This window comes from Canis lupus, chromosome 3 (assembly GCF_011100685.1).
Source record: "Canis lupus familiaris isolate Mischka breed German Shepherd chromosome 3, alternate assembly UU_Cfam_GSD_1.0, whole genome shotgun sequence".
NCBI lineage: Eukaryota > Metazoa > Chordata > Mammalia > Carnivora > Canidae > Canis > Canis lupus.
The window spans coordinates 35,855,623-35,870,791 of NC_049224.1; the positions used below are offsets into that span (position 1 = coordinate 35,855,623).

The 15,169-nt window shown below is 37.4% G+C and overlaps 1 long non-coding RNA gene across 1 annotated transcript in view; it reads right to left on the reverse strand.

The window, feature by feature from the left end:
* Nucleotides 1–15,169, reverse strand: part of LOC102157351 — a 42,491-nt gene that overhangs the window by 9,135 nt on the left and 18,187 nt on the right. The window lies entirely within an intron of this gene.

A 15,169-nucleotide genomic window follows, 5' to 3' on the forward strand; every position in this document is an offset into this window, starting at 1 on the left:
AAATAAATAGATATAATAAATACATCTATTAATACATGTAAAATATTAACAACTACATTGACCAAGGGAACAAATTAGCAATAATTAGTATTGGTTAGCTACTTAAAATGCACTAGAAAGGTGCTAATATTCAAATCAAATTCCTCAATATAGCAAAATATCTAAAAAGTCAAGATAACATTTATGATTTACAAATATAGCATGCACACAAAGAAAAATATAGATGTACTTAAAAGGATGAGCAGATGATATAATATAAAAGCCATTCCTCAGCTCTAGATAAGCTGGACTTATGGTAAAATCAGAATAACTCCTTCTCCCTAAGCAACTAGATACTGTCTGAAAACAAAACAAAAAGGGCAGTGCAAGTAAGTTTCCATTCTTATTCTAGTCAAAATGTATAATGTACAGAAAAGAATAAGGCAAGATGAAGCAAAAAATGTAAACTGTAGTCCTTAAAACTGACAGGGAGATGACCATATTTTAGGAGGAACACAGAAAAAATTTTAAGTCTGTTCTGTAGAATGCATAGAAAATTATGACTATGTGTTAATAGATCTCATAAGAAAAATGGAAATTATAAGCATGAATAAAATAGTAATTCTAGAACTTAAAACTACAATATATTTTAAAAAAATAATAGATGGAGCAAAATGACAAAGTAGGAAATTCCTAGCTTGTGTGCCCCAAGACAAACAGTGGATGGCAGCCATCCATGGATAAAAATGGTTTTGTGAGAGCTTTGGGATCTAGGTAGGAGATTGTGAAATTCCAGTAGAGACCCAAGACTAAAGAAGGCTGCTTTAAGAAGGCAGGCTCATACCCCCTTAATGGTAAACTCACTAAATGTAGTCCTCTTTGCAGATTAAAAATAATATCATCCCACTATGGGTTCAGCTCCAACTCTGCTTCGTTGTGGTCTTGCATGCAGCCTCGTTCACCAAGAGACCCTAGAAGAGCTATGCTCACCTGTGACCCTGGTAGTAGTTTGTCAGTCTCAGACCTGACTGTGAATACTGAAGTGGCTCTATGGACTGGCCCTAGAACTGTCTGCCACAGTCTGGAGTCATTCTTGCCCACTCAGATACATGGGAGGAAACACACCCATCTCTGCTTCTGGTTACTGACCCACTGACTTTAGTCTCAACTGCAGATCCTCACATAGCCCTAAGACTGATCTACTGACAACAGTGTATAAAGAAAGGAAGACAATTTTTTCTGTCAAATATATGGACATCAGTGCTACTCTACATAAATCATGAATCAAGAATCAGGCAAACATGAAACCACCAAAGGTAACTAAACAAGCTTCAATAAATTAACCCCAAGTAAATGTAGATTTATGAATTTCCTGACAAAAAAGTCAAAATTATTGGGTAAGGGAAGATGGTGGTGGGCTAGGAGGATCCTAGACTCACCTCATCCCATGAACACAACTAGATAATATCAATCATCCTAAATACCCCAGAAATAGACCTTAAGGGTGACAGAACAAAATCCACAACTAAAGGGAGAGAAGAGGCCATACTGAAGAAGCTAGGAAGTGTAGAGACATGGTTTATGGGAGAAATGGGTTTCAGGTGCTTCAGAGAGAAGGGAACCATGGTCACAGAGAGCAGGGAGAGAGACTGGAGTACACAGGGGAATACACAAGGAGAACATTTCCCCAAAGCCATTGGCTTGAAAAATAAGGTGAGTTGAGCTTTACAAGTTCTTACAACCAGTGGGGCTTAAATACTGGAGTCTTAAAGGTTAGTATATTTGGCAGGGATAGAGTCCCAAGGACACTATTCTGCTCCTGGAGAGAAGGTAATCAAAAACAGTATAAAAACAGCAATATGAAGAAAGCCTGGGGCACACAGTGGGAAGATTATTTTCTCTTCTTGGAGCATACCCCTGATAAGGATTATTCAGAAAGATACCTCTTTGGGAACAAAGAGCTGGCCAGAGCCATTTCTGTCGCTAGACTCTCAGCAAAAATACACAGCCACCTGTGGGAATCAGCACTCATTGACACTGGATACATAACTTGCATGTACCAAGACCTACCACCCTGGGACTGGTGGTAATCTGTAATCTGGTGGGACTGCCTCCTCAGTCACACATGCATCAGGCCCAGTATAGTGAGCCCATTCCCCCAAAAGACCAGCACAAATTACTCTCACACCATGTCACCAGAAAGTTCTGTAGGGCTTCAGATCCAGTGGAAGTGGTGACAGGTATAATTTCACAAGCAAACAAAAGCACACCTAGTTAAAACTTGCCACATTAAGGTCAGGGACAAACATTGCCCATAGCAGGCAAGGAGAGCCTCTGCAGATGACTGACCTGAAGGATAGAACATCCAAAATGCAACAGCAGAGCACATACAACACACCAGACACACTCCTTGAAGTGCCAGGCTCTGGGCACTAAAAGACTTCTTCTTCATAAGGCTATTGCTTTCAGGAGTAGTACTCATAACTACCACAAGGAAGAAGGCAGAGACTTCGACAAAATGTGAAGATGGAGAAGGTTATCCCAAATAAAGGAACAAGCTAAGGTCATGACCAGAGATATAAGCAAAAGACATAAATAACATGTCTGATGGAGAATTTAAAGCAACAATCATAAGGATATTCACTGGGTTTGAAAAAATAATAGAAGATATCAGGAGACCATTATCAAAGATATCAAAAAGTTAAAAAATATCCAATTAAAGATGAAAAGTACAGTGTTTAAGATTGGAAATATACTTGATGAAATGAACAGAAGGCTGAAGGAAAAACACAAACAAATAGTGATGTAAAGACAAGGTAGTGGAAAGCAATGCTAAAGAAAAAATAGAAGTATGCAACACAAGAATAGACTTAGGGAACTTACTGACTACATCAAACATAATAGCATTCATATTATAGGAGTCCTAGAAGAAGAGAGAGAAAAGGGGGATAGAAATTTTATTTGAAGTAATAATACCTGAAAATTTCTCTAATCTGGGGAAGGAAACAGACATCCAAATCTAGGAAGCAGAGAGAACTCCCATTGAAATCAACAAAAGCAGGCCAACACCAAGATATATTGCAACTAAATTTGAAAATATATTAATAAGGGAAAAATCTTCAAATCAGCAAGACAAAAGAAGTCCTTGCCTTACAAGGCAAAAACCTAATAAATCTACCTGGAGATTTCTCAACAGAAATTTGACAGGCCAGAAGAGAGTGGCATGATATATTCAAGCACATATATTCATGTGCTGAATGGTAAAAATGTACAATCAAGAATACTCTACCCAGGAAGGATATCACTCAGATAGAAGGAGAGAGAGAGAGATAAAAAGTTTCCCAAACAGAAATGAAAGGAGTTGTAAGGACTAAACCAGTCCAGCAAGAAATATTAAAGAGGACTCTGTGTGGAAAGGAGAGACCCAAAGTGACAAAGATAAGAAAGGATCAGATCAGAGAAAAATCTCCAGAAACATTATTTTATTGTAATAGAATCATAATAAAAATATCTGTCAATTATTACTTTTTAAAATTTAAATTCAATTAGCCAACATATAGTATATACTTGGGTTAAGGTGGAGTGTTCCATACTTTATCAACTGTATATAACACTCAGTGCTCCTGTGCCCTCCTTTATGCTCATCACCAAATTACCCCACCCCACCACCTCTGCTCCAGCAACCTTCAGTTTGTTTCCTATAGTTAATAGTCTCTCTTGGTTTTTCTCCCCTGTGATGACTTCCCATTTAGCTTTCTCTTTTTTAATATGTATATTTTTATTGGAGTTCAATTTGCCAATGTATAGTATAACATCCAGTACTCATCCCGTCAAGTCCCCCCTCAGTGCCCATAATCCAGTCACCCCATCCCCTTGCCCGCCTCCCCTTCCACTACTCCTTGTTCATTTCCCAGAGTTAGGAGTCTCTCATGTTTTGTTGCCTTCTCTAATTTTTCCCACTCGTTTTCTCTCCTTTCCCCTATAATCCCTTTCAGTATTTTTTATATTCCCCTTATGAGTGAAACCATAAAATGTTTGCCCTTCTCCGAACTTAGCATAATACCCTCCATTTCACTTAGCATAATACCCTCCATTTCCATCCACATCGAAGCAAATAGTGGGTATTCATCATTTCTAATGGCTGAGTAATATTCCATTGTGTGTGTGTATATATATATATATATACCATATCTGTGTATATATATATATATATAAATATATATATATATATACCATATACCATATCTTCTTTATCCATTCATCTTTTGCCCTATGATCCTTTGTGTTTTTGCTTGTATTCCCCATATGAGTGAAACCATATACTTGTCTTTCTCTGATTGACTTATTTAATTCAGCATAATACCCTCCAATTCCACCAACATTGATGTAAATGGTAAGTTTTCATCCTTTTTGAGGAGTAAGAAATATATATATATATATATTATATATATATAATATATATATATTTGATTTGTGAATGTTGACATTTTATAGACATTTTAATAATATTTATTTTTCCAAATATATATATTTTATTATCCATCTTTCTATCTCTATCTATCTCTATATAGATCTTCTTTATCCAGCCATCTGTCAATGATATCTTGTCTCTTTCCACATTTTGGTATTGTGGACATTGCTGCTATGAATATTGGTGCAGGTGCCTCTTCAGATCACTACATTTATATCTTTGGGGTAAATACCTAGTAGTTCAAAATTGCTGGGTAGATGTAATTTTAACTTCTTGAGGAATCTCTGTACCATTTTCCAGAGTGGCTGTACCAGCTTGCATTCCCACCAATAGTGTAAGAGTATTCCCCTTTCTCCACATCCCCTCCATTTGTTGCTTCCTGTCTTGTTAATTTTCACCATTCTCACTGGTGTAAGGTGGTATCTCATTGTGGTTTGGATCTGTTTTTCCCTGATTGTAAGTGATGTGGAGCATTTTTTCATCTCTTGGCCATTTCTATGTCTTCTTTGGAGAAATATCTGTTTATGTCTTCTTCCCATTCCTTGATTGGATTGGTTTTGGGGGGTTGAGTTTGATAAATTCTAGATCTTGGATGCTAGTTCCCTATCTGATATGTCATTTGCAAATATCTTTCATGAATAAATAAATAAAATCTTTTCCCATTCTGTAGGTTGCCTTTTACTTAGGTTGACTGTTTCCTTTGCTGTGCAGAAGATTTTTATATTGATGAAGTCTCAATTGATTCATTTTTGCCTTTGGAGATGTGTCTAGCAAGAAGTTGCTGTGGTCAAGGTCAAAGAGGTTGATGTCTGTGATTTTGATGGATCCCTGTCTCGCATTTAGGTCTTTCAAACATTATGAATTTATCTTTGTATATGGTGTAAGAAAATGATCCAGTTTCACTTTTCATAAGTGGCTGTCCAATTTTCCCAACACCATTTATTGAAGATACTGTAATATTTCCATTGTATATTATTTTCTGCTTTGTTGAAGTTTACTTGACCATAGAGGTGAGAGTCCATTTATGGGTTCTTTATTCTGTTCCACTGATCTGATCTGTGTGTCTGTTTTTGTGCCAGTATCATACTGTCTTGACGATTACATCTTTGTAAACACAGCTTAAAGCCAGACATTGTCATGCCCCTGGCTTTGGTTTTCTTTTTCAACATTCCTCTGGCTATTCAGGGTCTTTTAAGGTTCCATAAAAATTTTAGGATTATTTGTTCCAGCTCTGTGAAAAATGCTGATGGTATTTTGGTATTGTATACATAAACCACATCTTCTTTATCCATTCATCTTTAGATGGACACCGAGGCTTCTTCCACAGTTTGGCTATTGTGGACATTGCTGCTATAAACATCGGGGTGCAGGTGTCCTGGCATTTCATTGCCATCTGTATCTTTGGGGTAAATCCCCAGCAGTGCAATATCCACCATTTGCTTCTACCTGGATGGAACTGGAGGGTATTATGCTGAGTGAAATAAGTCAATCGGAGAAGGACAAACATTATATGGTCTCATTCATCTGGGGAATATAAAAAATAGTGAAAGGGAATAAAGGAGTAAGGAGAAAAAATGAGTGGGAAATATCAGAAAGGGAGACAGAACATGAGAGACTCCTAACTCTGGGAAACAAACTAGGGGTGGTGGAAGGGGAGGTAGGCGGGAGGTGGGGGTGACTGGGTGATGGGCACTGAGGGGGGCACTTGATGGGATGAGCACTGGGTGTTATTCCATATGTTGGCAAATAGAACACCAATAAAAATAAATTTATGTAAAAAAAGAGAATGATATTTGCTGTGGGCTTTTCATATATGGCTTTTATGATATTGATGTATGTTCCCTCTCCCTCTACACTGTGGAGAGTTTTAATCAAGAAAGGATGGTGTATTTTGTCAAATACATTTTCTACATCAATTGTATTATATGGTTCTTGTCCTTTTATTAATGTGATGTATCACTTTGATTTGTGAATGTTGAACCATCCTTGCAGCCAAGAAATAAATCTCACGTGGTCATGGTGAATAATTATTTTAATGTACTATTGGATTCTATTGGCTAGTATCTTGGTGAGAATTTTCATCCATGTTCATCAAAGATATTGATCTGTAATTCTCCTTTTTGGTGGGGTCTTTGTCTGGTTTGGGGATCAAAGTAACGCTGGTCTCATAGAATCATTTTGGAAGTTTTCCTTCCATTTCTATTTTTTTAAAACAGGTTCAGGAGAATAAGTATTATTTCTTTAAATGTTTGGGAGAATTCCCCCCAAAAGCCATCTGGTCCTGAACTATTATTTGTTGGGAGATTTTTGATGGTTCAATTTCTTTGCTGGTTACGGGTCTGTTCAGGTTTACTATTTCTTCCTTTTTCAGTTTTAGTAGTTTTTTTTAATTTTATTTATTTATTAATGATAGTCAGACAGAGAGAGAGAGAGAGAGAGGCAGAGACACAGGCAGAGGGAGAAGCAGGCTCCATGCACCGGGAGCCTGATGTGGGATTCGATCCCGGGTCTCCAGGATCGCACCCTGGGCCAAAGGCAGGTGCCAAACCGCTGCGCCACCCAGGGATCCCTTTTTTAAAAAAATTTATTTAGTTTTAGTAGTTTTTAGGTCTCTAGGAATGCATCCATTTCTTCCAGATTGTCTAATTTGTTGGCATATATTTGCTTCTAATATGTTCTTAAAATTGTATTTTCTTGGTGTTGGTCATGATCTCCTCTTTTTCATTCATGATTTTATTGATTTGGGTCCTTTCTTATTTTTGATAAGTAATGCAAGGGTTTTATCAATTTTATTAATTCTTTCAAAGAAAGATATGTTCTACTGTTCTTTTAGTTTCTATTTCATTGATTTCTTCTCTAAACTTTATTATTTGTCTTCTCCTGCTTGGTTTTTAGGCATTATTTTCTGTTCTTTCTCCAGATCCTTTAGGTGTAAGTTTAACTCTAGTATTTGAGACTTTTTAAATTTTTTGAGAAAGGGTTGTATTGCTATGTGCTTTCTTTTTAGGAATGCCTGTACTGCATCCAAAATGTTTTGAACAATTGTGCTTTCATTTGTTTCCATGAATTTAAAAAATTCCTCTTTAATATCCTAGCAGATGCATTCATTTTTCAGTGACATGCTCTTTAATGTCCATGTGTTTGAGTTCTTTCCAAATTTACTCTTGTGTTTAAATTCAAGTTTCAAAGCATTGTGATCTGAAAATAAGCAAGGAATAATCCCCATCTTTTGGTATCAGTTGAGATCTGATTTGTGAACGAGCATGTGTTCTATTCTGGAGAATGTTCTATGTGCAGGCAAGAAGAATGTGTATTCTGGTGCTTTAGGAATGCTTTGTATATATCTGTGAAGTCCATCTGGTCCTGTGTGTCCTTCAAAGCCCTTGTTTTCTTGTTGATATTGTTGAAATGGTAGATTATCTATCCATTTCTCTGAGAGGAGTGTTAAAGTCCCCTACTATTATCGTATTATTATCAATGTGTTTATTTTTTTAATAATACATTTATTTTTTATTGGTGTTTAATTTTCTTCAGAGAGTTAGAACAAATTATTTTAAGATTTGTGTGGAATCAGAAAAGACCCCGAATAGCCAGGGGAATTTCAATGTGTTTCTTTAAATTTGTTATTAATTGGTTTATATAAGTGACTGCTCTTATCTCCATGTTCTTGTTGGATGGGCCATTTAGGTATGATATGCTGTTCCTCTTCATCCCTTACTACAGTCTGGTTTAGAAACTAATTTGTCTGATATAAGTATTGCTACCCCAGCTTTCTTTTGATGTTCATTAGCATGATAAGTCATTCTCTACCCCTTCACTTTCAATGTGGAGGCATCTTTGGTTCTATAATGAGTCTCTTGTAGATAGCATATGGATGGGTCTTGCTTTTTTATCCAACCTGATACCCTGTGTCTTTCAATTGGGACATTTAGCTCAATTACATTCAGAGTAACTATTGAAAGGTACAAATTTAGTGCCATTTTATTACCTATAAAGTCCGTTTCTGTAAATTGTCTCTGTTCCTTTCTGATCTATATTACTTTGGGCTCTTTCTTTGCTTACAGGATCCTCTTTAATCTTTCTTGCAGGGCTGTTTTAGTAATCTCAAATTCTTTTAGTTTCTGTTTGTCCTGGATGCTCCTTATCTATCCTTCCATTCTGAATGAGCCTTGCTGGATAAAGTATTCTTGGATGCATGTTTTCCTCATTTTGTAATCTGAATATATCATGCCAGTCCTTTCTGGAATGTTAGGTTTCTATGGATAGGTCCTCTGCCAGTCTAATATTTCTACCCTTGTACATTAAAGACCTCTTGTCTGAGTTACTTTCGGGATTTTCTCTTTATCTCTGAAATTTGAAAGCTTTACTATTATATGTCAGGGTGTTGGTCTATTTTATTGATTTTGAGGGGGTTTCTCTGTGCCTCCTGGACTTGACTGCCTGTTTCCTTACCCAGATTAGGGAAGATTTCAAGTATGATTTGGTCAAATATACCTTCTGTCCCTCTCCCTCTTTCTTCCTTTGGGACCCCAATAATTCTAATATTATTTCACTTTATAGTATAGCTGATTTCTTGAAGCCTTACCTAAAGGTGCATTAGTTGTTTTACTTTCTTTTCCTCAGCTTACTTCCTTTCCATCATTTTGTTTTCTATGTCACTGACTCTCTCTTCTGCCTCATTAACCCTAAGCTGTTAGAGCATCAATTTTAGGCTACATTTCAGTTAAAGCATTTTAAATTTTGACCTAATTAGATGTTATTTCTGCACTAAGAGATTCTCTACTGTGTTTTATGCTTTTTTTTTGCAAGCCCAGGTAGTAACTTTATCATCCTTATTCTGAATTCTAGTTCTGACATTTTACTTATATCCATATCAATTAGATCTATGGCAGAAAGTTATACCTCTGGTTCTTTCTTTCACCATGAATCTCTCCTAGTCATTTTGTCCAGAGAAGAATAGATGAGAGAACAAAATAAAAAATATCAGTGAAATACACACTAGACAAATCCAAAGAGGTCAGAAACCAAAGAAAAGAAAAGAAAATTAAAAGGGAAAAAAGACAACATATAATTTCACACGTGGACGAAACAGAGTGATCCACTTGGTCCTGGGTGTATTTTGGTCTGTGTCAGAGGACACGAAATCCCAAAATTGTAAAGAAAGTTAAATATATATATATATATATATATATATATATATATATATATAAATTGAATACAGGGCAACCCGGGTGGCTCAGTGGTTTAGCACCACCTTCAGCCCAGGGCTTGATCCTGGAGACCCAGGATTGAGTCCCACGTCAGGCTCCCTGCATGGAGCCTGCTTCTGCCTATGCCTGTCTCTCTCTCTTTCTCTCTCTCTCTCTCTCTCTGTTTCTCATGAATAAATAAATAAAATCTTTTAAAAAACTGAATACAGTAAAAGGGAGCAAAAATGAATATATCTATAAAATATAGATGTAAAAATGAAAATTAGAAAAAGACTTAAAAATAGTTGATAAAATAAGAAATGAGTTGAAAAGAAAAAATTTAAACTGAAAGACTAAAGATTCATGAGAACAAAACCCTCAAATTCTATATACTATTTTCCCCAAACAGGAGTTTTTAAGTCCTGAATGATCCATATAATTGGTATTGGACTGATATTCCTGCTGGTCTTCTGAGAGTGAGGACTGTTGCACTGATTCCCAGGTGTCTTTGCCAGGGCAGGGTTGCACCACCTCTTGCCATGAGGCCAGGTTCAGTGTAAGTTTCTTTGGGTTGCATTATGTGGCTTTTGTTCCTTGATGGCTTTTTGCACCCTTTAGAGGATGGGGGGAGAAAAGTAAAAATTGCAGTGCCCTGCTCTCCAGCCCAGAGCTGAATGATCACCGCTCCCACTCTTCAGTGCACCCTTAGGGGAAAAGAGTCAATCTCTTTTGTGTTCATCAACCTCTACAGACTCTTGTGGTGCACACCCACACCAATTCCCCAGGGGAGGGTGGCAGGTCTCACTGTGGTCCCTGGCTTGCTGGGCCCCTGCTCAGGGAATGTTTATCAGATAGTGGGTGCACACATATGCTCCTCTCAGTGGAAGGAGCAGGGTCTCCCACTGGTATAGCTTGCTGGACCCCTGCTTTAAGAGCAGTTGCCCAATTGTGCTGTGACTTGTGGTTTATGGTACCACCTGGCTGAGGGGCTATCCAGGGCTCATTAATTGTAGCCAGTTTCCCTGTTCCCATGCTTGGTAATTCTGTCACACTCAGGCACCCCTGTCCTTTATGTGACCCTGGGGATCCTGAGACTACATTGTCCGACCTAGGATTCTACCCTGCTTTGCCACCTGAGCATTCTTCAGGCAGGGATATCCCTCAGAGGAACAGACTTTGAAAAGTTCCAATTCTGTATTCCATTGCTATATTACTTTACCATAGCTGGCTTGTGGAGGCTCCCTCCCCTCCGTGGTTTATCTTCCTATATATCCTCTCAGATTCACATCTCTGCACCTCTTACCTTTCAAAACGTCATCGCTTTTCACTTTTAGAATTGCAGCAATTCTTTTCTTAGATCTCAGGTTGAATTCACAAGTTCAGAATGATTTGATAGATAACTAGATGAATTCAAGAGACCAGATGAAATGTAGGCCCCTTATTCTGGTACCATATTCCATCCCTCCAGCATGGTAAAATGCTTCATGATGTGGTTCTTTTTAAATATAAGTTAATGCTAACTTGTGTCAAATAAATATCAAGGTAATGTTTAGTGAGTGTGTTCATGCTCAGGGGGTGCCAAAATTCACTCAGGCTCTTTCTGAACTGTGGTTCTGAAGATCTAAGAAGTTCCAATTCAGCAATAGAATTGAAGATGCAATTCACTCCTGCCTAGTTCTCTTGGAACACTTTCTCTTGAAATCCAGCCACTGTGCTGTAAGGAGACAAAGCCTGCAGCCTTAAGCATGATGGTCTACAAGACAGCAACTGAAGGAGGCCTCCCCATCTGAAAGCACAAGGACAAGGAGCAAGTTGGCAACCACTGAGGCTCACTATGGGCTTGGAGGATAAGCCACAGGCACACCTGACAGGCTTCTGTATGTGGAAGGCGGAATGGCAGAAGACAGTCACTGAGGAGATGGAGCCACTCCTTGAGGAGTAACAGGAGCAGCTCAGAGAGGAGCACCACCAGGAATACTGAAGATGCTGATGGGGAGATCCTGAAGGGGGCAGACAAACCACTAAAAATCACTTATTAAAACAAAAGTAAGAGAAAGCATAAAATTGTACCTTCATTCAACCATTTACAAATTTATAAAAATTATTAAGATGAAATAAAAGGGGGGGCAGGGCAAAATGGTGGAAGTGTAGGGTCCCCAAGTCACCTGTCCCCACCAACTTACCTAGATAACTTTCAAATCATCCTGAAAACCTATGAATTCAGCCTGAGATTTAAAGAGAGAACAGCTGTGAATGCTACAGAGAGAAGAGTTTGTGCTTCTAACAAGGTAGGAAGATGGAACAAAACTAAAAGACAACCTACAGAATGGGAGAACATATTTGCAAATGACCTATCAGATAAAGGGCTAGTTTCCAAGATCTATAAAGAACTTATTAAACTCAACAGCAAAGAACCAAACAATCCAATCATTAAATGGGCAAAAGACATGAATAGAAATTTCACAGAGGAAAACATAGACATGGCCAACAAGCACATGAGAAAATGCTCCGCATCACTGGCCATCAGGGAAATACAATCAAAACCACAATGGGATACCTCACACCAGTGAGAATGAGGAAAATTCACAAGACAGGAAACAAATGTTGGAGAAGATGTGCAGAAAGGGGAACCCTCTTGCACTGTTGGTGGGAATGTGAACTTGTACAGCCACTCTGGAACCTGTGGATGTTCCTCAAAGAGTTAAAAATAGATCTGCCCTATGACCCAGAAACTGCACTGCCGGAGATTCACCCAAAAGATACAGATGCAGTTAAAACCCGAGTGATTATGTCCACAATAGCCAAACTGTGGAAGGAGTCTCGGTGTCCATTGAAAGATGAATGGATAAAGAAAATGTGGTCTATATATACAATGGAGTATTAGCCATTAGAAATGAATACACACCATTTGCTTCGATGTGGATGGAACTGGAGGGTATTATGCTGAATGAAGTAGGTCAGTTGGAGAAGGGCAAACATTATATCGTTTTACTCATACAGGGCATATAAAACATAGTGAAAGGGATTATAGGGGAAAGGAGAGAAAATGAGTGGGAAACATCAGAGAGGGTGACAATACATGAGAGACTCCTAATTCTGGGAAATGAACAAGGGGTAGTGGAAGGGGAGGTGGGCGGTGGGGGATGGGGTGACTTGGTGACGGGCACTGAGGGGGACACTTGACGGGATGAGCACTGGGTGTTATAGTATATGTTGGCAAATCAAACTGCAATAAAATATACAAAAAAATTTTAAAACAAACAATGGAAGAATAAATAAATGAAAACAATATACAGAATAAATAAAGAGCTAAATATCTAACTAATGTAATAAATAGAAACATGAAGTACAGTGAGCTCATGGATTCCCCACTGAGCAAAAGGCCTAGCACATTGACATTATCAATGGGAAAATTTTCGAGATGTGTCTTTCAGAATTGAGAGTATCCTGCAAACCAATCTCTCTTTGCAAAATGAGTGGTATATGCATCATTAAGATTACCTTACTGCCCCAAAAGAAACATCAAATGATACTAAGAAGTCATATAAAATTTATTTTCTTGTAAACAGATATCTAAAGACATGTCCTAACCACATATCTAATATAAGCCCCTCCATGGGAACATTCTGGCTGAGGTAAAAAAGCTGTCATCATTTTATTTCAATGCCTGCAATGTCTTACTAATATCCTCAAGTGTGAACTCATATATTCTATTATTAGGATATATACACCTGCTCCTCTCATTTAGACAAATATGATCTTACTACAAAGAGGCTACCATGGTTCTGAATGAATGTCAAAATCATTTCCATGAAAGTACATTGAAAAGCAGTTTTGGACTTTCGAGGGAAGTCATTCAGAAAAAAATGCTAAAAGGGATGGACACCAGATGCCTCACTGGGCAAAGTTTAATCAATCAGAGAACACATCAGAAAAACCTGGCAAAACCAAGAAAGCACAGTTTCTTAAATTTATATGATGAAGAAGTAGTCAAACCTCAGCCTGCAATACAGCTATCAGAATCTTCAGATAGTCCCCAAGTGTAACCAATGGCATGAGTAAATTCCTACATCTAACAAGCTGGATGCCATAGGTGTAAAACCACGACAATAGAAACTCTATTATGACTCAAGTGAAAACCATGGCATTCATCATTGATGAAGCTTACAGAGTTACTGGCTTCAAGCTCACCATGCATGACAAGGGAAAATGTTAACTGGGGCCAGTGAGAAAGGAATGCCTTACATTGAGAGATGATTCCATTTAGGCAAGTTAAAAATGTTTCATATTTAAAAAAAAAGTTTCATATTCCTGACATGATATATTGAAGGCCTAACACTCAAGAAAACTTTTAATCTATACTTAGGTAACCAGAAAAGTAAAAATTATTTATTGTTTTGTGTTTAATCTTTTTCTATTAAAGAGCATTCATTTTTTATTCAACTTTTTACTTAAATTCTAATTAGTTAACAAATGGTGTGATATTAGTTTTAGGTGTAGAATTTAGTGATTCAACACTTACATACAATACCCAGTACTTATCACCCTAAGTGTCCTCCTTAATCTCCATCACCCATTTAATCCATCTCCCCTTTGGTAACAATCAGTTCGTTCTCTATAGTCTGTTTCTTCATCCCCACCCTTGATGTTCATTTTTTTCTTAAATTTCACATACGAGTGAAATAATATGGTATTTATCTTGCTCTGACTGACTTATTCCACTTAGCATAATACTCTCTATCTATCCAGTTCATTGCAAGTGGCAAGGTTCATTCTTTTTGATGGCTGAGTAATATTCCATTGTGTATTTGTGTGTGTGTGTGTGTGTGTGTGTGTGTACACACACATCTTTTTCTATTCATCAGTCAACAGACACCTAGGCTATTTCATAATTTGGCTATTGTAAATAATGCTTCCATAAACATCAAGGTATATGTATCTCTTTGAATAAGTGTTTTTGTATCCTTTTAATAAATACCTAGTAGTGCAATTGCTGGGTCATAGGGTAGTTCTAGTTTTAACTTTTTGAGGAACTGTTTTCCAGAGTGGCTGCATTCCAAAATGCATCCATTTTGCACTCCCACCAACAGTGTAAAAGATTTCCACTTTCTCCACATCCTCACCAACACTTGTTGTTTCCTGAGTTGTTAATTTTAGTCTTTCTGACAGGTGTGAGGTAATATCTCATTGTAGTTTTGATTTTTTCCCCCGATGATGAGTAATGTTGAGTATCATTTCATGTGTCTGTTTGCTATCTGAATGTATTCTTTGAAAAAAAATGTCTATTCATGTCTTCTGCTCACTTTTAAACTGGATTATGAAACTTAATACCAAAAACCCAAATAAGTTCTTTATAGATTTTGGATTACTGGCCATTGGATATGTCATTTGCAGATATCACCTCCCATTCCATAGGTTGCCTTTTAGTTTTGCTGATTATTTCCTTCACTCTGCATAAGCTTCTTATTTTTATAAAGTCACAATAGTGTATTTTTCTTATTATTTCCCTTGTTTCAGGGGTCATATCTAG